General features: G+C 39.6%; 1 protein-coding gene across 3 annotated transcripts in view; it reads left to right on the top strand.

The window, feature by feature from the left end:
* Positions 1-26555, top strand: part of TOM1L1 (target of myb1 like 1 membrane trafficking protein) — a 277135-nt gene that overhangs the window by 192505 nt on the left and 58075 nt on the right. Inside the window, exons 1-2 of one of the 3 annotated variants that reach the window (XM_071816554.1) lie at positions 25717-25795; positions 25910-26046. The exons of 1 other annotated variant lie outside the window; for it this stretch is intronic. The gene's annotated coding sequence lies outside the window, so the exon portion shown is untranslated. Of the gene's footprint in view, positions 1-16974; positions 17134-25716; positions 25796-25909; positions 26047-26555 lie in introns of those variants that run through there. One more of the 3 variants, XM_071816553.1, reaches the window with a different exon arrangement.

Below are 26555 nucleotides of genomic sequence, written 5' to 3' on the forward strand. Positions count from 1 at the left end.
TTACCTTGTACCCATGTGTGCTTGGAAGGGACACCTAGGAGTATGTGATATATCCTCAACTTTCACCCACGGCAGGAACCCAGCTGGGATTCCCACCTTTTACGAAACTACACGGGGGAGTCATTCCTCCCTCTTCAAATCCAATGCATGTCTGAATGGACAAAGAAATCCAGAGTCAAAGGTACAAACAAAATAGCTTCTGTTCTTTTTCTTCAGTGTTGCTGATTCTTAAGAAAAGGAATCTACTCCTTCAGTAAATTAACACAAGATGAAAATTTATGTGAGAGAAAAGGGATAAAATATGTGTATTTTCCAAATTTGCCAGTCTTCCAAGACCCATATGTTTAATACCAAAATAAAATTACAACACAGGGGAAATTGGATGATAGATCCAGGACATGGGGGGAAATATATAGCCATTAATTTGTAATTTTGTTTTGCTAACTGTGAGACAGAAAGGCTTTCTGCACACTAAATAATGATGGTATTTGGAGTGATAAATCTGAGCATCCTTGTGCTGTCTCCTGCTGTTGAATAAATCTGTTGGTCTGTTACAGGCTAACAGTTCTGTTGATGGTTTTAACTAGGCTGTTTCACAGAAAATCAGCCGCTTTCCCCTTAGCTCCACTGAGATCCTTGACAAAGTACGAATGGATCCCTGCCCGTAAAACAGGAGCGGAGTTGGCTGCCAGGATGGCTCTGCCTAACGTCCTCAGTCCTTGGCTTGGGAGATTCATCTTTCTTGAGCTCTCTGCACTACAGCTGAGCAGGAGGAGGTTATCTCCTGCTTGTCATTGTATCTCTAGTTAGACGTACCCTTCTTTCACACGAGAAACCCAGAGCAACAGCACTCATTAAGTGCGGCCATTAAAGCCTTGACAAAAGCCAGGTTGGAGTGGGAAAACTCATTTACACCTGATATAAGGGGATCATTAGGTAGCTGAACAATTACCCAAAATGTAAAGCAACAGCAACCAGTGAACAAACTACAGGCTGGCAGGTGGGTTCCTGTAAGACCATAGGAACCTTTAACTCTTTATATTGCTGTATGCACAGAGAGGACTTTCTGGGTTTTGTTGGTGAGTTTTTGGATTTTCTTTTCTCTTAAGCACTGTCTTGTAATTTTGTAAGTTTGTAAGCAACTGTTGTAATAAACAACTGTGTGAATTAAAGGACTGGCACAGAAGTTGCAGAGGCGCATAAACTGGGTAATTGCAAAATAATCTTGCACTGCCCTTGTCATCTGCTTCTTTGCAGCCTAAAGTGAGACTTTTAATGAACGTAATTCAGGAACAAAGAGTGTCCATGTGTTAAGTTCCTTCAGGAGGAAGCAGCAGTGGCCATAGCTGGTGCCAGCAGTCTCAGGGGGGCAATGCAAGAAGTTTCAGACCGTGCATGAAAATAGCACATTTTAAAGAGGTGATCACACATGCTATCTGCCAATAAAACATTTGTTCTGGGGGTTTAGTTATGGTTTTCACATAGAAAATCTGTTCAGATTGCTCATAGATAGGTAAATAGGATTTCACAGCTGTTATTTTGGCAAATTAAAGGTTGGTGGCATTTGGTTAATTTGTCATAAGATGTAACTTGTGGGAAGGTGATATGGTGATGATTGAGTAAAGATCATTATGAATCTTTCCAGGCTTGACCCTTGTTGCATGATCAACTGTAGTGGCAAGGGACTGGGTTTATAACCTTCCAATTCTTCCTTCCTCGTTTCTGTTGTAAAATTGCTTCTCTGTTGACGAACACTGGAAGCATCAGGTAATATGTTATTTGTATATATACGTAGTGTTCATAGTGACAAAATTGTTCAAAGGATGAATGTCCTAAACTTCAGGCTATTAAAGTCACCTGTCTATGTTTTGAAACACAAGGCAAATCCATTCCCAGTTCTTTAGAGGAGTGGTGCAGAATTCTTGATGTGGAACCCAAGGGAAATGTCAACTTAAGCACAACTGAAGGTACCGAAATCCTAGGAAAGGGGCAGGACTCTGGTCTATCGCTCATCTTTGACTTCTTATTAAATAGCTTCTTTCTGAAAAAGTTGGTACATGATGAATCTGAGCACCCATTAACCTTTGCCAACTTGGGCAGTCTTCTGAGACAAGTTGTATGTAAGCAGTTGGAAGTGTTCCATTGTATACAGATATTCTGGAGATACAGCCTTGCACTTCAGACCTTGAATTCTTGGTTCTTTTAGTTTTATGGTCAAATGTTTGAAAGTGAAGGCAACCATCCAAGAGAATAGAGAGAATAGTTGTAATAAAAAATGTGCTGGTCATTTGAAACCATGCCAAAAATACTCTCTACTGTCTGAAATTCATTTGCTAAGATTTTACGATAATTAGAGCTTGAACGTTCATTAATTATACTGAGTTTATTCAGAGTAAGTCAGGTAATCGCTGCTTTTCACAATTATTCATGAAGGATTGTAATTAAAGTGCCCTTGCCATTCTCAGTCAGACACCTTAAAGGGACTTGCCTTGAATTGAGTGTATTTTTATTCTGTACATCACCTACATTTAGAATTTAATATATTTTTATAAAAACTCTATCTGTTCTATGGATTTTGGAAAACTCAATAGTACTATGTAAGATTAGGAAACTCAGGCAGCTGGAAAATAGTTAAAACTTTGTTCGTGATGACATAGCTATCCCTAATAGAAGAAATTTGGAAGAAGTCATGTGGGGAAATTATTATAGAATTCTACTCTGGTGAGCATACTGGTGTCGTCTTCTGCAGCATCTGGATACTCCACAAAATAATATGCTGGACCATGATTGTTATCTCTGTGACAGTTCCTCCTTTTCTGAAGTTACTGGCTCAAAGTGTAAATTGATATTGTTGAAGTGAAAACATGTCTGAGGTCTGTCTTGAGCACACTCACTAATTTTCAGTGTGATTTTTATGGTCTTACTGAAGCTGAACACTTCAGTTTTAACTATTGGAAAATGAGGCACATGCTCTGAGTTGGATACCAAGGCTGTCTCTACTGTCAGCACAGACAGCAGGCAACTACAAAAGAGCTGATGAAAATCTCTTTTTTTCTTCTTTTTTCTTTTTTTTTTTTTTTTTTGTTTTGTTTTAAAGAGCATTGGAAAGATCAGAGAAAATGAAAAAGAAGCCAGGGCACCATCCCCGTTGTTGAATTATCTCTGATATGCCAGTGATACAGCATGCTCTTTTCTGAAGTTCATCCCCCTGCTAATTCTCTCACTGACTATATTACTTTAAAGAAGACATTACAGTCTGTCATACCTATAATTCACTGGCTGAAACTCCTTAAGCATATATTTGTGTTGTTCTTATTGTAATGAGTTCTAAAGGAGACATTATGGTTCAACATGCCTGATAACATTTAACCAATAAGCCATAAATACGAATCTCTCAAGGCTATGAAATTGGGTAAAAGATCATAATAATTCCAAGGGTTTTGACAAAATTGTTCTTAAAATGACAGGTCACTTTAGGCTCAAACCTAACAGTACAGAGGATCAGGACAGTGCTGAGATATGAACAGAATTGCAGAGGATGATACAATTCAATTATTTCAAGGAAACTGAACAGTAAATGAGCAAAAAGTTATAATGTACTCTGCAACAGGGAACAATTGGTTGCAGGAGATTTCTAAGAATTTCCAGTAGCATTGCAAGTGGTTCTAAATTGATCTTGTGTTGCTCACAACCCCCTTCTAAGTGTAGATCCTTCTGAATTCCCACCTAATTTTCTGGACAATCTGTGCCAAATGATGCTGTTAATATATCAAAGGTGGCCAGATGTAGTTCTGTATTGTTGTCCTGCAACTACTTTGGAGTACTGTGTTTTTATATTGTTTTCTCTGAACTCGTAAGGCACAGTTTATGGTTAGTTACACGCACTTTTGGAATGGTATGCTATGTAAGTAGTGTATATTATATTATAATTATCTAGGTGACAGCTAGAAGTTGCAACCAGCTAATATTCTTTTAGTTTTCCTTTGTCTTTAGGGACCCAAACAGCCTTGAAATGCAAAGGGGAAATGATGAGTCAGACCAAGAAAGGTCCCATGATACTACCAGCTCACTTTGACAAACCTCAGAGCTTAATATATTGTTTGGACAAGTGTTGTCTGAATATTTGAATGCTTTTCTGAGATAAGTCCCTCAGGCAGATGAATGAGATTCAGCCATTACTACCACCAAGTCTGATTTGCTGTCATTCTGGCTAGAAGCAAGAGGAAAGTCCACTAGAAATAACAGCCACAGCATTACAGGGCCATGGATAGATTAGAAAGGAGTTATTGCTGGCACTTTCTATTCTCTCTTGGCCCACACAACTATTTATTATTCACTTTCCTCTTTGTCTGGATTTATCTGATGACTGACATTCCAATACAAATTGAAATTTGAGCTTTAGATAAATGTACATAGTTGCCTCTTCAGGCTGAGGCAGTACGAGTTAATGGTTAGTCCCTCAATGTCAAACAGAAGAGGAGCCAGACTGTGACGGAAGAAAGTGGTATTATATTTGGCAGATGTTCTCAGTCTTCACAGCAAAGACATGACACTTACAGTAAGTAGAATTTCCCACAAATTAATGAAATGTTCTGCAAACTTGCCTGTCTGTCCTTTTAAGTCCTTGAGGTTTTTACACTCTGAAAATGATAACAAGGACTGGGAAGTTGGAGGCCAGTTAATGTTGTCACAGGAGAATAATATACAATGAATTCTGTCTAAATGAGCACCTGATATAAAAGATGTACAATGATAAGACTAAGAAACCCGTATTCACTCTCCATTGTGCTGCTCTCCAGTGGTAATATTTATATGCCGATAGCCATGTAAATAAACATCTTATGAATAACTCAAAGTCAGAGAGAAAAACAAATCCTTCTGTAAATAGATAAAACAAATTATGAGATCTCTTTCAGGATGAACTTCTTTGAATGCATTGTACTAGAGGGGCAAAAGGGGAGCTCAGCATTTCACAACTGTTCTAGAAATGAATGGAGAGAGACCTTCCCCTTTTCCATTCTCGGATTGAATTTTTTGTTTGATATGACACAGAAAGGGATTCATTACAACTTGGAGTCAAAAGTATGATATTTAACCTGCTGTGTCATCCCCATTCATGATCCTAATGAGCATGAAACAAACCCTGCTTGCCCTCATCTGGCAATGGATCTCAGAGGTTCTAGGACAGCTGTTGGGTCTTCTCTAGGAAAGAAATAAAAGCACTTGGTACTATGGACCAAATACTGAATTTAGCAAAGATCTTTCATATGTTCCTATGAAGGACATAGGGCTGAATTCACTGGTATCCAAAGATTCATCAAGGGAACACCAAATTGGTTTACTGCTTTTGCACAAAATCTATTGTCAGCTTTCATGTTTCTATTTAGTTACTGACAACAGATGCATGGGCAGTTTTGTTTTAAATAGAAAGAAGGTTCAAACAACTCTTTAGGTTGCAAAGTCAAACACACAAAAATGCACCAGATTTAAGTTTCTAGATGCAACTTGAGTTGTGTGTATTGGTTGCTCCCTCCTCTTCCCTGAATGAAGGGAGGTCCTCAAGGGGGAGAGGAAGTTACTGAATTATTCAGGTAAAAATTGCAAGTGGGAAAATGAAGGTTTTCTCACAAATCTACTTCTCTTTTTCACATGAATTTCATACCCAACAATCGTACTGCATCAGCAGGGAAAAATTCCCCTGCTGTGCCCTCACCACAAGTCAGCATTTAGATGAAAATGTCCTTGTCATGAAAACATCATTCTGCTTGGCCTTCCCTTAATGAGTGGTCAGAGAGCGGTGCCGAGACGTGCTGGCTGTGAGTGCAGCCAGCGCTCCAGCGGTACCTGTTACACTGATCAGTTAATTATTGGAGCCACTTCTCCCATCCTCTCTCACCTGGATTCCCCGTGGTTCAGTAAAACCCAAGCGAGTCGTCCAATCCATGCTCTCCCTATAGGCTTCAGATCTGGGGACCACATTTACCTTTTGATGTCCACCGAAGAAACATTTATCTAAATTTAAAATTAATTAATATCACACAGCTTAATCTGAACCCTGTCGATTAGATTACAGTTTATCCAATAAGAGCAGAAATTCTGAGCCTCTGAATATAAATGACTGCATCATCTGCATGAGATTTAATTGAGAAAACTGCTTCGAAAAGGCAAATTAAATACCAAGAACACAACAGATTTTCCGCAGTGAAACACCGTGGGAAGTGAAAAACCATCTGTATAGAGAAGAGCAGAATGACATCTTTGCATCATGTCAGCCAGATAATATTTTCTCTTTCGTGCATTATCTATGTTAAACATTTTGATAAGACAGATAAATTAATGTACTTTTGCCTATCACCTGACATTAGTTAAGAGGATGAAAAGATTATTGCAAACTCAAAATGACACATGAATTTTAAGTGGTTTCAAATTTACATTATTTATCTAATCTCGTCTGTTCTGAGACAGACAAAAATGCAGATTGTTTGGAGTGTAATTTAGAATTCCTATCAAACTTTCAGTCTGGGAAAATAATTCTGAAGCCACAGATTTGCATAACTCCAAGCTTTCACACCACTTGTTTCCTAAAAAATGTACCAATATAGTTTCATTAGGACTTCCAGTAAAATTAACCCCACTGTTAATAAATGTATTTAAAAACTATGTTTCACGGCATATGTTTCAAAACCTCAGAAATGCTGCCATCTGTTTTTGCCTGGATTCCAAAATAGCCACAGTCAAGTGATGCTGTCAAAGCTCTGCAGCATCCATATGCTTTTAAATCAACAAACACGTTTGAACCAGGATTTCCAAATCCATATGGACTAATGTCATTTTCTCATTATTTCAAACGAAACCAGCACTTTGGGCGTGTGTGTTCTGGTTCACAGGTAGTTCAACAGAAAAACCCCCGTACTCAATTCACTACTTCTCATACCTAAGAATTTTTAAGGTTAAAGAGCAACAGAGCCAGCAAAGAAGTGATATCCACTGAGGTACAGGAGCTCAACAGGTTATGTTAGAGTTGAAAAGCATTTTCTTTCAAACAATGTGGTATTAAGTGTTTTTTACTCCAACAGTAGCTACATCTTTGGAATTAACATTCCAAGGATTAACTGGACTCTGTTTAAAAGGACCCAGACAAGGCGCTGCTGTTTATAAACAGCCATTAATTTCTGTGTAACACAGTATAATACACACCACACAGGGAAACTGGGTAGTGAAAATAGCTCTGTTTCTCCAAGCTGTCAGCACGCCTCTGGAGTCTGCAAAACCTCTGCAGAGTTAAAAATAATGAACTGAGGTATCCACACAATTATTTATTTTCAAATTGGTGAAGTGCCATTTTCTTCTCAGTTCAGGAAATTAACCTCCCCAAAAGCCAGCTTGCTCTACACAAAATTAATAAAGGAGAGCATGCTGGCAATAACTTGCACATGTTTATTTATGTGTGATGTCTCCAGCTAGAGAGGCTGAGATGAAAAATTGACTCAAAAGGCTGCACTCTGAGGGGATTTACTCCTGGGTTGGGCCCATTTTCATGTTGTATAAACGCAGAATTGATGGAACATGAATCTCCTCTGGAGCCTATAAAAATTAAGCTCTTTTATTATCACCTTTTCTTTTTGATCCCATGGCACACACCTTACATTTTCTTTTAGAAAATAAGGTGAAGAAATTGGCCATCCAGTTCTGAAGGAGAAGCAAGGGGAAAAAGATGATGAGGGTTGCAAGAGAAACTGTTGGTACTGAGCCCAAGAATAATTTTTTCCATGTCTTTTCAGTGGATTTACATGGTTGTATTCACATTCAGTGCCAGTGAAACATTGTCCCAACATATGTACCTGCATGGACCACTGATCTGAGCTTTGTAAGACACATCTAGAGTTTGCAGTGCTGTAGGGTCTAAGGACAGGTCTCACCTGAAAGTTAAGCCACAGCCTGTAGAGCATGATGAAGACGAGTGGTGCAAAATTACCTCTTTTTATCAGCCTGATTTAAATTTGATGTGAAGATTGATGGTGACAGAACGGTTTGCATGAGATACTTTTCCTGCTTTGTTGTGTTTACCCTCACCCTGTTTTTCTCCTCAGGGAACACACGCTAACAACAATCTCAGACTGTATGTATAACACATCTGTTGTTCCCGTTTCTTCACTGATGGCTTTTCATTGTTGGCACCATTTAGGATATAAGATTTAGCGAATTTTAGCATCAGACTTGGATTCGAAGAAGACATATCTTGACACACCTCGGCTGGGTGCTGCACGAGCTGAGCCATCTGGGCTGCTTGGCTGCAGTGTGGTGCTGCCTGGGCTGCGCCAGCAAAGGCAAACTTCTCAGGGAAACCATGAGGATTTCAAGGGGCTTACACATGTCTTCAAAGGTAGGGAAGTGAAGGGATAGTGATTGATGGCATCTTCCACGTGAGAAGCTGGCAATTGTACCTGGGTCCTTTCTGCCCTGGTCTTACAGGTGAGACAGCCATGTAGGGACGGATGTCCTGGGCACCAGCAGCTCTCTGCTTTTTGATGCTGGTGGGGGGAACTGGCAAAGAGTGAGTGTGAGCGCTGCAAAAGTCATAATGGTAATAACTGGGGTCACACTGACCACTTTTTGGAACCACCGCACTCCTATTCAAAATGAGGAGTTCAAGCACTATCCTGCATCTTACTTGTCAGCTACTTCTTTGAGTCATGTCACTTTGCACCAGGTAGCAACAGGAATGTCAGCCCATACAGACAGTATATTTCAGGGTGAAGACAGATGAATAGTATTTCACAAACCTTCAGAGTGCCATCTTCTTCTACTCATGCCTTCCTTAATTACATTGAGGACCTGATTCTTTTATCCAAAATGATCCTAGGTGACCATTATGTCAAAATGAATCTGGTTCATCCAAAATTTCCACCCTGTCAAAGTTCGCAAGTGTAATCAAATTGTAGGGATTTCTTAACCTTGGGGAGACAGACTACTGTATGTACCAGGTCTGATCCGTTTTGGCTTTGAAATGTGTTGCTTTGAAAGCCTAATAGGTGCTTCTGTAATTATATCAGAAATATGGTTTCTGTACCACAGAAATAGCTCCTGCTTTGCCTGTAGCTACAGAGATGGAGACATTTAGAGACAACATTCACATGTGAATCAGGAATCAAATATCCATCATCCTCTCTAGCTCAGATTGCTGTGGCTGGCTTCAAGTTTAGTGTGTCTGGAAAGGACTCAGCAGCTCATATCTCCTCTTCTTTGCTGGTGTGTATTGTCGGGTTTATCAGTTTGTTGGCAGGAGGTTTATTGTTTTACTATCGGTAAGCCTGAGAAGTACCGCAGGTGTCAGATCAGGTTGCGGGATTTGCCAGGGTGTACATAGCCAGGAGTCAGAGGATGAGAAGCAAAGCTGGCAGGTGTTAATGTGGGACGGAGCCGCCAGAGCAGAAATGAGCTTGGAAGAGCTGCATGTGTTTTCTCTCTGGCTGCTGGGTGCCTGCAAACCTCTGACCAATTCTGTTCTCCTTTCATTTGAGGAAACCCCAATGTTCTGTTTCATCAAGCTGGAGTTGCACAGATGTTACTTCTAATAACTCTTGTCTGCCTACAAGTTTTTATTTTTGTACCAAAGGTGCCTGGAAGAACATTAGCAAATGTTAGTATCTTGTTATGCTACATAATGCAGAGAACAATTATTCCTTCATCTGATCTCATCTATCTAAACAGAGAAGAGCCCCTTCTACCCTTTTTCTGAAACGGGATGAGCACAGGCAGAGCCAGATTCACCCAAGGCCAGGAAAAAGCCAAAAGCCCAGAATAGATAAGTGCGAGACCAAAGCTTTGGCCAGGGGATCTCATAGCTGACTAAGGCTAAAAGGCTATAAATACCTAGTAATTCAATGGTGTTGTTTCCTGGACCTGCCTGAAACCAGCATATGCAAAGAACACATGCATATATCAGGATTTTCTTTTAATTAGTTTTACTCTGGAAATTCTGACTAGCTTTTGGGCAGAGGCTTTGATTTCTTTTTGAACTGAATTCATGCGATTGCCAGGAAAGGCCGTTCAGTTTCATTTTCCTTGAAATCAACAGAACTACTAACTTCAAAAGCAGAAGCAAGCCCCAAATTAACAGAAGTCATGCAGCTCATTTGCTACATCCCTGATGGAAATTACCATTGTTAATGCACTTCCATTGAGGGCTTGGACCACCATTATTGCTTAGTTTCCAGGGTTCAGTCCAGTTAGGAGAATAACTTAACACCAATTATTTGATAGCAAGTGAAATGAAAGTCTAATTTTCAAAAATCATAACTCATTTCTAACATAGTTTTCAACTCTTCCTTCATAAAAAATACTGTCTTTCATGTAGCTTCCTTCATAACGTTTTAATCTGCAGAGAAATTTAATGTATTCTCTTTGATACCCTCGCTGCAAGTTGTAGTCGGAATGCTCCCACAAGCAACCTTAGAATTCAGTCTTTAAAAATCCTTCAGGTCTTTAAGACTGTCAAGGTGTTAAGGCTAGATTTCTTGGTTTGATACAGATATTGCATCACCGAATTGTGAGCTTTATGAGATACATTTTATTTACTATTTTCAGATGGAAGTGATTCCTGGTCTTGCAATTCTAGGGCCAGATTTTGAGCATTATGCAGCCTGGAGACACCAAGACTTAGAGAAGTTAGAGAGTCTTTTCTTAAGAGAAGTAAAGTAAATAGAAAATTAGACTGAAATCAGAGACAACCCCATCCTGAAGGATGACAGGGAAAACTGCATTTTTCAGACCACGTGCAGATACTATCCAGTTAAGCAGCATCGTTCAGTCCCATGATAGATGCAAAAATTTCAGACTATGGAGAACGATGGGGAAGATGCTGATTCTTACTTTCCTTCCTTAATGTGACATCCTTCAGAGCCTCCCTGACCCCTACAGTTCTTCACAGGTAATTGAATCATGAGCATTCTGGACCTGTGAGCCTAACAAATGAGCTTCTTCAAAATCATGTATTGTTAATGGATTAAGGGAACAAATTCAGTGTAATATCATTCTTAGTGATATCAAGTGCAGAAGTACTGGCTAACCTGCCCCTTGTTTTGCAAGCCTATTTAATAGTGTTGGTTGCCTTTTTTTCCCCTGGAAATCTAGGCAACTACTGGATGAAAAGCAGATTGATTTGTGTTCTAGTCGGTTAAAATCTTGATTACATAGTTCACTGTACACATTTCCCTGATTTTCTAAATAGATACAGAATTAACATCATATTTTCTCACATTGATACAAAATAATTAAAATGATGTTCCATAGTTGTTCCTTTTCTTATAATCTGGGCTCTTTTCTTCTCTTTCCCTAGTTCCCCCTATCTGATTTTCATCCTTCATATTCAGCTTTGGGTAAACCTTTTCATTATGTTGGGTGTTATTCTCCTCTTTTCTGTTCCCAGGAGTTTGGGATGAGATTCGTTTATCCTAACATTTGCACATAAAATTGAGATATCTCCATATAAGAGAGCCAGGCTAGACCAGACTTTCTTTTATAGTCAGTGTAGAGAAATAGAAATGTAAAGTTTTGCATAGTCCCACTGTGTCCAGAAGTATGCTTTAGACTGTAATGTAGACATTCAGGAAGATTTAGTTGCCAACCCTGGAATTTGGCCAGGCTAAGGAATTGATGGCTATACTTACATTAAATGGTCTGTGGAACATTAGAGATAACATGTGATTATGGTTTTCCCTTTGCACTCAACTGTTCCTTTTGCAGGAGTCTGACTTTCCCAGGCAGATGTCGCAGGGCACACATTTCTTTCAGATAGTAGGGTGTTGTCTCCTGTAAAATGAATATCGAACACCTCTCAGAGGCAGGAGCTTGAACTATAACATGTTCTCCAGTTCATGGACCAACTGAGTGATAGATTAAATTGCTTCTCTGTTTTAGCAAATACAGCAGAATCAGGTTGTCCAGTCTGTTTAATACTTAACTGTTGTATATCCTGCTGCAGTTCTTATCCAGACTGTGCACAGTTCTGTTACATGGCACAGTTGTTAGCTTGGACCATTTTAATGAGCACTAAAGTAGTCTTCTTGTGGAAGTCTTAGGTATGAACCTTCCTGCTTCGTTTTCCCTGTCAAGAAAAATAAGTAAAACAAGGCTGATGGATGATGAAAAAGCATCCAAAAAAGACTTCTGGTAGAAAATCTCAGTGGAGATACTAGAAACCCAAATCCAGATTTGGCAGCTGTTCCTGGTTTGCATGTCCAGATATGTGATGAATAATTCCTCCAAGACAAGGAGAGAGCATCTGATCATTCCATGTATATGAAGCCTTATAAATGATTCTGTCATTCAAATTTTCACAAAGGAAATATAATTTGTGGTTATTCATGCACTGCATAGACAGATGGAAGCACAGCAGGTAGATAAATACTGACATTCTCTTCTATGAATACCTTCAAAAGAAAGGTCAAAGGTAAGACAGTGGGTAAAGTGAATGTAGATTAGGCAGAACATCTGTTGAAGGGGGATAGTAGAGAAAATATTCATTGCTTTTCCAATAGAAGTTCTCCTTAAGAATGTTGATGGGCATCTGCTTAATTATAAATTCTTTGCCATGCTTAACATTAGTCTTTTGATAAAATTAAAAAAAAAAAAAAAGTAAATAAAAACTACAATTAACCCCAACAGATAATTCACTCTTGTTTCCATAAAAAATTACCAGAACTTGTTTGGACTGGGAATATGAGAGGGCGGCTTAGCAAATGCAAGAGGCAGGGATGAAGGGCCCTTTAGGCAATGTCACCACCTTTCTCACTGTCCCATTTAGTAAAATGACAGAATGGAACAAAATCCTGACTCTGGGTAGATCTGGCTATTGGTGGCTCCCTTGGCATGATGATCCTAGCAGGGCATTGCCCTTCTGCAGCAGCAGAACAGACCTGGCTTTATTCATTTCACACCAAAAATAAAATCTGTGACATGAAATGTGCACAAGATTCATCCCTCCTACAACTGCCCTGATCTCCGTGAGCTTCAGGGGAGGGGTGAATCTAGGCTATTTTCCATAATTTTATATGAATAAGAAATCCCACTAACCACACTGTGTGCATGAAATACAATATGTCACTACTCCTCTTGAACTCTTCATTGATATTTTAGTCCTTGGGATTGATTAAATAGGGTCAAAATAGTCATTTCACTTTCATTGCTTTGATGTTCAGTTTTTCACTGGTCTTGGCTATTGATTTAGCATGTTCCACATTCTGTATTTTTATTGGATTAATTGTTTGCAATGGGTGAGTAAACAGATGTCAACACAACTTAGAGATAGTGGGAAGAGGCATGAATGGCACTTTAAAATCAATAGGAGAGAGGTAGAAAATAGCCATTTGTGCCATGGAAATTCTTCCCACAAATCGTTTTCGCATCCAGATCAATTTACTCCCATCGGGAGACACTGATGCTATCCTGGTCAAAAATGAGGCATGTTGCTTGGCCATTCAAATTAAAATTCTGTACAATTGAAAAGTGCATAATGTCCTTTGAAAATATATCTCTTCAAACTCTTTATTGCACTGAGCAAGCACGTCCTGACTGGTCTTCTAATGACCTAAAAAGACAGAAAGGTAGGCCCAAACGAGCTTTTAGGAAAACTGATGTACAATATTTACTCCTGGGAGTTATTTGCATGTAACGCTGCATACGTATTTTGTATGTGTCAGACAGCATTTAAAATCCTGAGAGAGTCCTGTGAGGCATAATACCCCACCTCACCGTCCTTGCTGCGTACACAAGCTCTCAGGAGAACACAGCTTCTTTTAGCTCTCAGTCCCCACACACAGCTAATGCAGGTGTTATTGGCACTGCTGATAATCAGCTTCAGGTGTGATCCAAACCCTGCAATCCTTTTTCTCCTGACCTTTTAGCCAGAAAAATCCCACCTGATATCAATAAGAAAATGACTGCTAATATTATAATTACATATGGTAATCAGGCGCCTGTCAACTTAGAGCAACCTTTCCGTCATTCCAGGCAGCTGTCTGAAGTTAAACAGTGCTGAAGAGACTGTTGGAAATAAATTGGCAGGTGACTTATTTTCTAATACTGATGTGCTGCATTTTTCTCCCTGTTCCTTTTGCTAAGCACCTAATGACTCCTGAGCATTGAGAATTAAACAGAAAGCAATTTCTATACACACACGTGTGCTTGTACACATCCACACACAGAGAGAAAACCATCATTTTTGGGTTGATGCTGAACTATGGCTGTTGCTTTCAGTGACTGGGACCTTAGTTTTGTTGTTAATGGAAAGTTCTGTCCTGTTTTCTTTATACTTCTAGCCTGCTAGACAGGACTCCTCCATACACTTGGCATTAATAACACTGCCTCTGGCAGGCTGAGGGGGGATATATTTGGATTTCATTGTATTCTGCACTTGACCATTTCTACCTGGGATCTGAAAGCACCTTGTCTAATAGCCAGGGATGATGTTCATGGGTGGAAGGGTCTCTGATGGTGCAGGGTGCCCTCTAGGAGGAGGGAGGCATTTTTCATGAAGCAATGAAAAGCAAAATTATTGATTGCACAGTATCAATAACTTACTGCCGCTTTTAAAAGCTACATTTATACTGATTAAAGTACCCTCCCTGCGTCATTTCCTATCTGCTGTTATTTTCAGACATATTCCTGTTTTTTTTTTTTCCCTGAACATATAATATCTAGGGATTCTCCAAATTAAAGAGTTCTCTGAATTACTTTCTTATATTAAGGACCTGATATCACTGGAGAAAAAGCTTTACTCTTAAACACTTCGCATACCTGAAGGGTTCTTTATTCAAAGATTTTTCCATCAATGGCCTTCCCTTTTAAAGGACTTGGTTTTGCTGGAGGTTGGTGTCCAGCTTCAAAGTCTCCAGATGTCTGTCTGGACTTTGCCTTCAAAGGGCTGTGCTTGCTATGGCCAAAGGAATTTAAAGCGATGAGCGGGAGAGCTGCTAAAACATGGGTTTAAAATTTGATGCTGGTCTCAGATATTTTATTTCTTTTTTTAATCAAATCTTCTCTCAGATAAACATGTCTTAAGAAAATCTGTTTCTAGACCACACTAAAGAAGGGACACAGCATGGTATCTTTTTCCTCTTCTTTTTCTCTCTAAATAGCTGATTCAAAACCCATGAGACATCTCTATTTGCTGTATCATGTATACAAATATTTAACACTAACCATATGTTTCTGTGTTTTCTTGAAACTTAAAACCATTTCTGAAATCATCCTTCTTTTTCAACTTTTATGTTAAAGTGCCTTTTTGGCAGCCTAAATTGCTCAGTGTTTAGGTGAAATTTGTTTCACGAGAGAGATGTTTATGTATATTTGATATTTATGCTTCTGAGTTCATTACAAAGAGGTGTAGTGTGCATTGTGATGACTTGTTGGGTTCAGGACTTTCTGTGTAGTCCAGAAAGGCTCTAATGGAGCCAAGCATGCTGGGCCAACAAGATATGTCCCATTCACTTCAACTCAGGAGTATAAAGGAAGGAGCATTAAAATTAAGGAAACTTAGAGAGGGGCTCTAGGTTCTCTAGGAAAGATGGCAGAGGAACAGCCTACTGAATGAAAAGGCAGATTCATTTTATAGTCGTTATAAAAGTTACGAGTGAAGAACCCCTCAGGGTGAATGCTAGACAATAACTCGTTGTGTAATGAGAGGGGTCAGGGCCTCACCTTTTAACAATTACCTGCAAAGAGCAAAGCCTTCTTCCATTGAATAACAATCATAAATTTTGCAAATCTTGAGCTGCGCTGGCGAGTTGCCAGGATCTGTAGGGCTGAGCCTGTTTTACATAAACACTTGGCATTCGGAGATGAATGTGCACACAGAAAGGTGAACAGCCTTGTTTTGATGCAATTTTAGAGTTGTGTTTCTAGCTGCTGAGGGAAGACTGCATGAGATGAAACGAAAATGGATCCAGGCAAATGAAAGCTAGAAGGGGAGTATAAAACAAACAAGAATAGAAGATGGGCGGAAAACTCTCAAAAAAAATCTATAACTTCATTTTCCTAAACATAATAAGCCTGTGATCCTGAAACACTGTAACAGCCACCCAGCTCTGAGGAAGCAGTCCATAGCCCCTGGATTTAGCCCATGGTCCATAACTAAGATTTGGAACTATTTCAGTACCTTTACTTTTTCAAGCCACTCTTTAACTGAATAGAAAGATGTCTTCTTTTCTAAAATCAATGTGACACATCAGCAGCTTGAAATGAGTTGCAAGCTTGTGTGTGGAAAGAAGATTCTTGTCTGAAGATACAAAATTTCTATACAACCTTGTCGGCATTGTCAGCTCATGGGAGAATCCAAATTCTAAATTTGCATGAGCGCTGGAGCACCTTACAGTATTTTCTCTCAGGCAATCACATTAGGATGCGTAAAGGAAACCGTAATGATATAAATATTTAATTCTTATAACTAGGTTCTAAACAGTATAGAAATGTTGGCATAATTAATTTTCAGCCACTATCTTTTTTCTTCCCCTTTCTAATTAGTAGAGTACAGATGAGATGCTGCTGCATAATTGATTAAAACTATGTTTTTAATTGTGTATATATGATCATTCTTACATAGTTACATCAAATGAACTAAGTGTCATTACCCTCTTTAACACAGCCCAAGGGCTAGAGAGGATATAGCAGTAATTTTATGTTGGCGATAGAGTCATATTAATGTTTATTGCTCTTCATCTGAAGACATCAAAGACCTTTGCAAAGCTGCATGGATTGTTCTGCTTCCACATATGGGGAACTGGAAGCTCAGAAAGATTAGAACTCACATTTTTTAATCAGGAGATCATTTAGTCATGAGATCAAAATAAGTGAGTGGTGTTAAAATTCTGTCTAAAAGATTTGTACATATAGGCATCAAGCACAGAGCTTTGAACCATGCCTTGTCCCATGTGAACTAAAACATGCCTTGTTCATTGGTCATGTAGGATGTCCAGGCGAAAATACACCTGACAGACGTGATGTTTTCCAAGACACCAGTAGCAGCTTTTTTCTCTGGGAGAGCTACTTGCCCAGCCAGGCACCCCCAGCTGTCCTGAGCTGGGACAGTGACACACACCTTAACCTGAACCGGAAAAGCAATGTTGACCATAGCAGGTAGGTATTGATCAAAATCTCCTGAAGAAAACCTGTTTTAAGAATACAAAACACCAAAATCAGTCTTTCCAAGTGAAGGATTTCAGAATCCACACCAGCTACTTTTGATGTGGCTTGGAACATAAAAATAATGATTTCTTAATTCACCCACCAAGTTGAAAAATCAATTATTGCACTCCTCAGCTCTAGTGAACTGTTTGTTCCTTAATGTAATGACAATTGTCTTCCAAGAAAATTAACTCCAGCACTATGAAAAATAAAATATTCATTAGAAAACTTATTAGAAGAATAGATCAAATTATATTGAGGCAGTTTATTTTCTATGTTCCTACAAGGTGCATGTAAGAATATGTTGCCTGATTTTAGGTAAAATCAAGACAGTCTTTTGGTGTCCTAGGATAGAATATTTCCCATCCAGTTCCTGGAAAATCCCAAACTAAAGGTAAAAGCATACACAATGGAATTTACCCTGGATGACCTTTGCTTCTATTGAGTTGAAGAATTTAAGTGGAAGAGGATGTGGCAGCTGTGTCTTGGGAAAGAAGGGCAATCTGGTGTCATGACAGATGTGAAGAGAGGACTGAGAACCAGATTTTAGCCCTACCGTGTATTCTCCGCCTCCTGAAAAAACTATGGAGCTGCATATCATCCTGAAGGATAAACGAACTGCTTAATACAGAAGGAAATGTGATCAGACATCTTTCTGTTTCCTTCTGCACAAGCTTGTGGCTGTTTCAGATGTTTTTCCCCCACTGGGAAAAAAAAATATGCCAACAATCCATAGTAGAACAATAAACAACATCTCCCACCCTGCCAGTACTGGCAGCTGGCACAAATAACTTCAGGCTCTTCATCTTTAATTCCCACCTAACATTCCAGAGATGTCAGTGGAAAGTCAGGCCCCTAATATGAATTTCACAATTCAGATCCATTTGGAGAACTCTTGGATGAGAATACAGGTGTGCCAAACACCTAGTACGTTCTTCCCTCTCTTTATGAAGACGTGATTGCCTTTAAACCTACATGGATCTCAAACCAGACCCATCATCTGAAAGTCGAAGTCACAGCAAATCTCAACCACAACCTCTTCTACCCAAAAGTCAACCCCCTATTCAGAGCACGGCTACCCTGGCACTCCGAGACAATTCTCACTCATCCAAATAATCCTTTAGATTAATGCTAAACCAGCAGCACAGAGTCGATTCTTGGAAGCAAAACTGGGCTCATTTGATAGAATTTAAAAAATAGTTATAATCATTCTCTGTGATCTCTCTGAAGTACAGGAAGAAAAAGACAGAGAGAGGGTAAAAGCAATTACCTTATGTGTGCCTCTGTGTGTGTGTGTGTGTGTTCATATATTATGACTTTTCCTTTTTTCCTTACATCTGGGAATCTGTAATGCAGCTGACAGTGATTGAGGGGGTTTTAAATGTTGGAACTAATCTGTGCTTTCTTGAGAATTTTAAGACATACGCTGCCCTTGTGTTCACTGACCTAGCTAGCTAATGATAAAGAAATTATTTTTTCTTTATTATTTGGTGTAATAATGGGCAGTGTCTGAATAACTGTTAATTACTGCAGACAAGCTTAGCTAATGTGATGAATGTAAACGTTGTCTTTGAATACGAACTTGCATTTATCACAAAGCAAAAAGTAATATGGGCCTGACTCGAGAATAAATATTTTTGGATTAATTAGTGACCTACTTGCAGATACACAAAGCAATCAGCTAGGCTTTAATTTTTTGTAAGTATATAAAGTGTGTGCCAGTTCAGTAGCAGACCTCAGTATATTCCACAGGATTGCTTTTGGATAGAAGAAAAATGTACTAATGTGGGCTTTAGATAAACAAAACAGGTGGAAGAAATTCATGCTAGAGATGAGACCGCCCTCTATGTTAAGGAAGTTGGCAATAACATTATGTGTTTTTGCAAGCTGGAACTTATCAATAAGCCCTCTCTGTGCAGCGTGGTTTTAACAAGAGGGTTATCCACTTCTGTCAGTACCAGCAATAACTATCTTCTCCTATTAGTGCCTTTTAAATGTGCTGAGGAGACATGGAGGGGCTGTAGCTCAACACGCCAGGTCAAGGAAGCAGCCCTTTTAAGAAGGGTTTTTGAATGCAAGCTAAAGTTTAAACATATATTTAAATGCTTTTTGTGGCGGTTTGTAGAACACAGTAACTCAGGGATTTAATTAGGGAATGATCGTGAGCATCTGTGCTTGCTGGCTGGTGTGGGAGGCTGAAGAGGGGGTAGGAAAACATCATCAAATAACCGGAGATACAGTGTGCTGGTTTGGTGTCTCTCCATTTTCAAGGGTTGGAAATTTCATCCTCCGAAGATCTGTGTGTCTCTCTGTCTTCTTTCTATTATTATGAAAAAACACATTGAAATTTTGTCAGACATATTTGATCAAGAATCTTTGACTGGTTTAAACCATTATCTATAGAAAGGAGAATGCGACTAAGTGCCATAACTTTAATTGTAAGACATGGCAAAGCCCAATTTGTGGGTCCATAGGATGGTTAGGCCAAACAGCTCATTTGACACAAGATGGAGACAGATCTGGTACGTATGAAAGCAAAACTGTTGCTTCCTAGTTTATTAGTAAGAAAATCCTTAAATATTGTAAGGGCAAGGCAAAGGTTTAAGTACAACAGTCTTGGGGCTGGTACCTGTGCTAAATCTCTGCACCCATTTTGGGCACCCACATCTGGCCTCAGTTCGATGTGTGAAACATTGTGCCTCACTAAGGTCTCATGCTGTGGAAGATATTGTGCAGTATTGTTGAGATAAGCACCCCACATTTTTCTGCCATAAGCCTCTTAAGGTCACTGACAAAGGACCCACTCGTTTCTCGATGACGTATTGCACGTATGTTTTGCTATAATTTTTGTTCTCGCATTTGGAAACAGGTAGCAGTGACATCTGCCAGCATGTGATTCCCTTTTTATCTCTTGCATCTGAGATTGCATCCATACAAAGTAAAATATTTTGCGCATTTCTGCTTGAACTTGTATGGCATCTTTCTTCACATAATTGATAGACACGGATATTGCCAGGATCGGGTGAACAGCGGTGATAAATGATGTCAGTGAAATTCTAATAGATCTTTCCACAGCTCTTAGCCAGTTAACGAGAATGAGCTCTGTTAGCAGAGAGGTGAAAAGAGGTGCAATGCATGCCTTATATCAAAGGAGCTTTATTGTCTCCAGGGTTTCAAAAGAAGCCATTTCACTACTTACATAGTGTATGGAGAGTTTTTCTCTCCCTAAAAAAATAAAAATCAAAGGGCTAGAGATCTCTCAAGAAGAAATGGTACAATATTTTCTTATTGACAACAAAAGCTAGTTTGTGCCTCCATTCATCAGTGGAGTACAATGAGGAGTCATTCTTCTTTCTTCCCTCTAGTCAATAAGAGGAAAAAAAAGTTCAATAAGAGCAGTGATATAAAAGTCAGCAAAATCCAAATGTTGATTATTCTCCAACCCCACAGTGTCAAATTGCTGAGTATTTAAACAATGTTATTTATGCTCATGGAGTTCTAATCAGCATCTTCACCATCAGTACTTGTAGTTTCAGGAACAAGGGAAGGAGCAGAGTGGAGGAAACTCCCCTCTCCTCTTCTTTCCCCTTGGTTCTTGAGTTTAGCAGTGCATCTCTAGACACAAAGCTGAAGGCTGCCTGGGCGTGAACTCCATGTTCTTCCATTATTAGTACGATTTAATGTTTGCAATATGGTGACACAGAGCTCAGCCAGGCATTAGAAGGCAGCCCGTCCCAGAGAGTTTTACAGGACTAAACATCACGTGAACATATATGTAGATACAAATTTAAAAAATAAAGAGAAAAGGGATTTAGTAACTAAAATAACAGATATTTACGCCCAAACCAATCTAACAGAGATATATATGGCATGATATGAGCTTCTGCAGAAACTGGCAAGTGGAGAGAGGAGCAGAAACCACCCAGGGTCAGAAGACACCAGCTGCCCCTGGAACCCACACTCAGGGCAGAGTGGAGCCCCCAGTCCAAGCGAACCCCCAGTCTGAGGGAGCTTCTGGGGTCACGAGGCTGCTCAGCCAGCCATGGTGGCCATGGCAGGGACTTGAGGATGATGCAGGTTGAGGTGGGGACACAGAACATGAAGCCACTGGAAAACAGATTTCATAAATTGCATTGCCCATGGGAAAAAAACCAAAAACCTCTTTTTTTTTACTGTTCTGGCAGCAACTTTTTAAGACCCCATTCACTGTTACCTTCATTTATGCATCTGTTTAGAATTTTGAGCTGACCAGATTATATACGACCTTACAGTTTTCTCTCTCCTCCTGTCTAATATGAAGTATTTGGCCTTTTGTTCTGGACTATTTCTTGCCTTTGTTACTTTCTTCCATTAATCTATTTCAGTACTGGTTTTCCCTCCCTTAGGTGCAACATTTTCACTTTCTTGAGCGATGGACTAAACCTTTGTTTTTAACAAATTGGGTTTTGTAACGTTGTGACTTTTTGATAGGTTTTAGGGAACTCAGATTAAAAAAAGAGATTTGGGGGGAGATCAGGATGAGTTTCAGCCATTTCTAGGTTAAGTAAGACAAGGGATGAGAGAAAAACTTTAAAGAGCTGTTGCAGTAACAACTGCAACCTGTAGCATAATTGTCTCTTTGGAGACAAAAATTGATCCTAAAGGTTTATTATTGTACTAACTCTGGTAGTAAATATAACAGCAGATCTGGGTTTTTGTACAGTTCATTTTCTGATTTCCTCACGCAAATTTTCAGCTTTTTAGCCATGGTTTTATTACTTTATTGTCTATTCTCGTTAGTACCAATACCCTTTTGCCTCTTAAAGGTTCTTTAGGGTTGTTTGGTTTCAGCAGGATGGTAACAACTTCCCAAGAAAAAACTTGAGGATAAAGCTGCATAATTCTCTATCAGTTGGCGCTGCCTCCATTTCCAGCCCTTCCACTCAGCAGGAGGGTTTTTCTGAGCAGGCTTTGACGAGGCTGAAGTGGTGGGAGCTCCGCTCCCGAGGCATCGAGGGAGCTTGAGAAGCAGAGCAGGAGCAAAGCCTGAGATCAGGTGAGCTGCAGGTGCCCAAAGTGCAGAATTGCAAAGGAGCTTAAAACTTCCTTCCCTGCTCCTTCCTTATCGCTCGCCCCAAAGGCAGGAACACAAGAAATTGGAATCAAGATTAACAGCTTTAAAGGGCAGCCTTAGTGCATATGCCAGCTAATGAAATGAAAGTTGCTTTTAAGGTGATCTGCAAAGCAGCTGCTCAAAGCCCTAGTAAAACAAATTAGTTCATGGAAGAAGTTATTCACTGGCCAGGCAGGAGGTAGCTGCAGCCCCAGAAATTTAAGGCTGGTTTATCTGTTTGGCAGCTTCTCCAGCAACACTTGGATTATCGATCAAAGCTTTCGCCTTTTCCTTGCACTTCTCAGTGTTGGCTGTAGGTTGAACACATCTAAAATTTTTGTGTTTTAATACTTTTGATCTCTTCTGAAATGCTCAGTGTGATCCAGGTCTGTCAGTGCTGGTTGTAGAAGAGCTGCCAGTTGTTTTGTTTCTGTTTCCTGAGCGGTTGAGTTGGATCCTTTTCAGCCTGGACACTTCTTTTGGAATTTGTGTGGTCAGAAAAGAGCAGACTCAGAAGAGGAATAGCTTCCACTTTGACGTATTTAAGGACCAGTTTACAGATAAATGATAAGGAACTTGCAAATCAATCAGGATATAACATAGATACCACCCTAGAAAATATATCAAGGGAGCAAACTGAAATAAGTCCAAACTCATGTATGTTCTGTAATTAGCAGTCTATATTCATTATTCATTAAAGTAAATAAAGGATGCCTCACAGAGAAAAAATACACAGAATAACAGGATTAATAGCAAATAGCTAGTACTGAATTCATTAGTCTTCCTTCTTCCCTAGGATTTGACTTTCTATTTTTGAGTCATTCCTTTTATCCTTCCTGAGGAGCTGCTTGACTGACAGCAGGGAAAGGTATATTCTAAATAGTTAAAAGCCATTGTCATTGCATGTATCTGCAATGCATTAACAATGAACATCCACAGCAGAGTAGGCAAGATGAGGGGCTTCTCTGTTTCAGGAGCTCTTCCAAGGCTGGTAACAAAAGACGATAATTAAGGCTGAAGTCTGCTGGTTGCTGCCATAGCCCAGCCCTGCATGTGACATAGTGCCCTACGTGACAGGTGGGACATCAACGGGTCACAGCTGTACGTCACCGGGAACCGCATCCGTGAGGGGTAAAAGGCACAAGATCAGCCAGAGGGAAGGAAGGTCGGGAAGCAAACAAGCAAAGACTTGAAGGTTTAGAAGCCCCTTGAATAAACGAATTGCCTTTTCAGAAGTGTGATTAGCAACCAAAAGAAGGCACCCTGAGCAGCAGAATTGCCGTCCCTGACCAAATGGACTGTCACATAGTTTAACTTGCTTCTTGCTGGCAACAGGGACTGCAGCCCAAAGAAAGAAGGAAAGGGAAAGAAACTGTAGACATTTGACAACTGAAATGATGGGGACTATATTGCCATTGTCCCTGAATTTTGAAAGGCCAACATCAAAATATTGTGACTCCCAAAACGTCATAATTACAGTATCTCAGCTCATGCTTGTCTTTGCTCTGTGCCTCAGACCTTATGTTTAATCTCTTTAATGTACTATAATTACATCTTCAGTGTGGATCAGTTATCTCAGAATAGGGAAACAAATTACCATAATTATCTCTAATTATTCTTTACATTTTCCTTTATCCTTTTTAGTTTTCTTCATTTCTTTACTAGGGAACAAAAATGTGGTTTGCATTTGAGCTCCTTTGTTGCCCTTTACCTGAATATGTATTTGGCAGTAAATCACCTGTCAAGCAAGGAATTGTCTTTCCCTTTGCTCTTATTCCCTGATTCTCCTTGTTGAGTAACTCATTACTTTCTGCATATTCAAATAGGTTTATTAAAAGTACAGCTCTCAAATAAGCCCAAAGATTGGGAGCAGATAGACTCTTTTTAATTTCTCAGGTTCCTCACTAAAGTACTTACTTCAAATTAGCATACACTATATCCACAAGAATAACATTGGTATCTGCAGGAGTTGAGTTTATTGTGCCAGTAATTCACAGGTCAAAGCTCACTTCATCTGCACTGATGTGACAGCTAATGGTTCCTATTGCATGAGTGATCTGTGAATTACGGAGTAACTTGTTACTATTCTGTGGTATAAATAAATCTAATGAAATTAGCACTTTGAAAAAACGCATTAAGCTACGGTTATAGTTAGACTACAATCCACTAAAGCAAAGAAACTCGGTTTTTGAATTTCAGCAGCATCTTGTGATCTGATCATTGGAGAAAAGTCACTGTAACACCATGTACAGTGCTTCTGTATTGTGCACTCCCAAAAGGAAAAACAGTTCTCAAAACTCAGTCTTGGTGGGCCCTCCTCACCTAAATTATTAACTTTGGTGTCCAGGACAATTGATCTGAATAAGATGAACTAGATTACATATGTTGCTTGGACTACTGTGAGAAAATTATTTCATGTGTGATACTGGTACACTATCTGTTTGGATCTCAGCTGGAATCTGCAAGTGAAGCCCAGATATCCAAGCCTTGCAAAACTCTGTGTTAGTATACCTTTTTAAGGTGATGAGTTTGCTGTAGGGATCATGTCTTATTTTTCCTGAATTGACCAAGTTTACTTCCAAAATGCTGCACTAAAAATCCTGTTTCATACAGCAGGAATATCTACTAAGAAAGGCTTATAGTGGTAACTCTCTTATAAAACAAATCATATCTCCCTACCCTCCTCTCTCCATTTTATGAGGTATCTTTCCCCTTCTTATTGCTTTTTCTTCCATTTCTCCCTGTCTCTGCTGCACACTGAGGCAATAAACAGCTGAGGTGCAGAAGAAAAAGGCAAGTACTTACTTAGTTCAGAATTGCATCCAAACCTGGCTACTGCTTGAAAAATAGTGCTTTCTATCAACTCTATTTCAAATTAAAATGTTAAAGTGCTGGAGAAATGGGGTGTAGAAATACTTAATTTCATAGCAAATTATGTTTATGGGTTGAGAAAATGATGTCTTTTAAAAATGGGTCCCAATGTTCAATATCTACTTGCTTTAATTACCCAGGTGTGAAAAATAAAAAACCGATGCTTTGTTGGGAACATTTCAAGGACTGCTGATGTCAACAACTGGCAAGGCAGCAGCGTAAACCCAGATGGTTAGCGGTAGGCTTTCCCTAACTGTCTAAACAGATAGACTCAAAACTCCTACCAATCCAGGATCTGATACAGAGATTAAAGCTATGCTTTCTTGCGCAGCATTTTATTAGCCAGTGTCACAAGGCATGTTCCGAAAACTGAGGCAGAGTGTAAGATTTGAGCAAATTATTAACAACGTTTCTGTTCTTCGTGTTTCTCTGCTGATCTATACTCCTCCGGGTGACCTGCAGGAGAATTTCATATGCAAAATGACAACAAAGCTGACAAAGAGAACACTTTGTTTAGACGGTAATGCAGACATCAAAAGCTGTAGTGATGTGTCAGCTCTTTACTTGTGAAAGTTAACTTGTACCATTGCTGGTCTGAGCTGCAGCAGAACCAGGGCCACTCTGCAACCAGAGCTGCACAAGAGAAAAAGGGTGGGGTTTTTTCTCTATTATAAATCTTACAGCTTCTGAATAGAGTGTTCTTCAGTGAATTTTTTATTACAATGGGCAGAAAAGTCTCCATGATGTCCCGTTGTGCTGTTCCAGTGTCTGGCTCCCATCACCAGACATCCCGGTCATTCTCCAGGGTGCTCAGGAGCAGTTACCCCTGAAAGTGCAGGAGGATGGAGCTCACCCCATGTCACCAGGGCATCAAACGTTGCTTGCCACTGTTTGCTCTTTCTGTGAGTATCGTGGGCTGGACTTCAGCCTGTATTATCTTAAGTTTAGTATTACCGTGTCTTTATAAATCAACATCTACTCGGTGCAATAAATTTCTTGCAATCAGCCTGAGCTTGCAAACGCTTTAGTGTCCTTGCAGCAATCTATAGGACAGCTAGCAGAGATTAAATTCACTTTTCCAGCATTTCTGAAGAGTGTTTTACCTTCCATCTGCAAGTTGAAGTGACAGGTTGAGGGCAAAATACTTCAGGGTTGTTTTGAGATCAGAAAGACTATCTGCAGTGACCATTACGGGAATAAGCAATGCCAGGGGGGATCCACCAATTCTGATAAACAGTGCACCAAAAGGAAATCGCTGGAATCGGTTCTTAAGGAACATGACTCCATGGCTTCAGAATTGCAGCTGGCTGGTGATATCTTTAAATGTCTTTGGCATTCATTACCTTCTCCAGTTGGAAGGGCAGTTACCACCATTAAAATGACTGTCATATATTAGGGTCATGGAGACAAA

This window comes from Patagioenas fasciata, chromosome 18 (genome assembly GCF_037038585.1).
Source record: "Patagioenas fasciata isolate bPatFas1 chromosome 18, bPatFas1.hap1, whole genome shotgun sequence".
In the NCBI taxonomy this organism is placed as follows: domain Eukaryota; kingdom Metazoa; phylum Chordata; class Aves; order Columbiformes; family Columbidae; genus Patagioenas; species Patagioenas fasciata.